The sequence below is a fragment of the Morone saxatilis genome, unplaced genomic scaffold (genome assembly GCF_004916995.1).
Source record: "Morone saxatilis isolate NCDOM2014 unplaced genomic scaffold, NCSU_SB_2.0 Contig15, whole genome shotgun sequence".
NCBI classification, from domain to species: Eukaryota; Metazoa; Chordata; class Actinopteri; family Moronidae; genus Morone; species Morone saxatilis.
Window position 1 is genome coordinate 7,613,166 of NW_023339707.1, and position 1,614 is coordinate 7,614,779.

At 42.6% G+C, this 1,614-nt stretch overlaps 1 protein-coding gene across 1 annotated transcript in view; it reads right to left on the reverse strand.

Annotated features, from left to right (window-relative positions):
• Positions 1 to 1,614, reverse strand: part of bsna (bassoon presynaptic cytomatrix protein a) — a 137,455-nt gene that overhangs the window by 135,348 nt on the left and 493 nt on the right. The gene's annotated exons all lie outside the window — the stretch shown is intronic.

Consider the following 1,614-nt stretch of genomic DNA (forward strand, 5'->3'; position numbering starts at 1 on the left):
ACTATTATGCCATATAAAGTCAAACCTGAATTAGGGGTCCTCTGGCACAGCAGCCTGGCTGGCAGGAGGGTTTTTACAGATCATGAGGTGGTCAGTAATTGGGAATATCTGTAAGACAAGAGTAGGTGTGTAGCATCTGCATGTAGCTGAGCTTGAGCCTAACAGGCGAGTGCAGCTGCGAGGTGTGGGTGGCTGGCATGGAGAATCTGGTAGGTGGTAGGATGTTGTTGATAAACTGTAATCAAAAATTATTTGTGCAGAGGTTATCGATTAAGGTCATGTTAAGTTAAATTAGGGCCACCAGAATTTCATGTAGAGTTTATGTTCATCCCAGATGTATGGTAAAAAAACCTCTAAACCAGGGGACAAAAACGACGCATTTCATATAAATTGTTCCTTGAAAAATGCTGACAGTATATTACAGTGCGACAGAACCAGGGTTGTTGCACGATATTTTGAATGTGAGAAAATGAAAACATGCTTCACAGTGGTGGACTGATTTTTCATACTGACAGATGATACAAAGTTGCAATTTTTTCTTAGTTGAGATCTGGCTTGTTCGTGGTTTGTGCACGGATGGCAAGATGTATCATGGCATCATGGTGTTATTATAGTGCTTGGTTTATGCCATGGCAAGGTAAATGGTTGTTTTATAGCCTTGTCTTTGCATGCAGTAAATGTTGAGTGGGAGACGCTAGATAGTTGGTAATATTTAGAATTGTGAGATGAGATCCAGCAAATTGACTTTTGCTGTTTTTGTCAATTCATCATACACACTGAGGGGTGAGCTTTAAAAAAGAGAACAATAGCAGCTTTGTAGTTTATTCTGTTCTGATACCTTCTGCCAGTAACACAGTAGTCTTGGTTGATTTGGGCCGAGATGGTGAACCAAGGTGTGGTGTGGGTGGACTTGTAGGCGTCGATATGGTATACGGTATATTGATATAGTCAATCGGTATTGGTACATGTTTTATGGTTATAGTATGGTTAAATCGGTAATAGGTTAATGGTTTTGTTTATATGGCTCGTTATATAGTCATTGTTATATGGTATATGGTATGGTATATAATACTGGTCATAATATGCGTATGTCTGTTTATAGCACCGTCCGTATTAACCAGGAAAATGTTGGCGTTGCTGATAGTTACAGTAGATACACACACATCAATCAACCCGACGCCTACAGAGCCAGCAAGCCCCTTCACGTACGAACAGACACATACGCACACACCACATTGAACACCCCCCCCCCGCCCATGCGGAAACAGGCGAGAGTATTAAGGCGCTTCAAGCATCCACCTGCATCACAAACCACAAAAACGTCCCCTGGTCACGTTTCATAAACGACACCCTCAAACACCACAGCTGGAAATCACCTCCGAGATAGAAACGAGCGCTCGGTGGTGTATTTTTATTTTTTGGAATACGTGTCTAATGCAACACACTACGCCAAAGCAGAGCCCGATCTGAAGGAAGGAGGAAATACTATTACAGCACATGACACCAGCGGAGAAAAAAAAAACCCCACACAACCGATGACAGCCGTAGCACGGAGCACTCGGGCACGGTGGTGGTTGTAAGCACCTTAATATGCAATGTCAAACCTATTTTGGG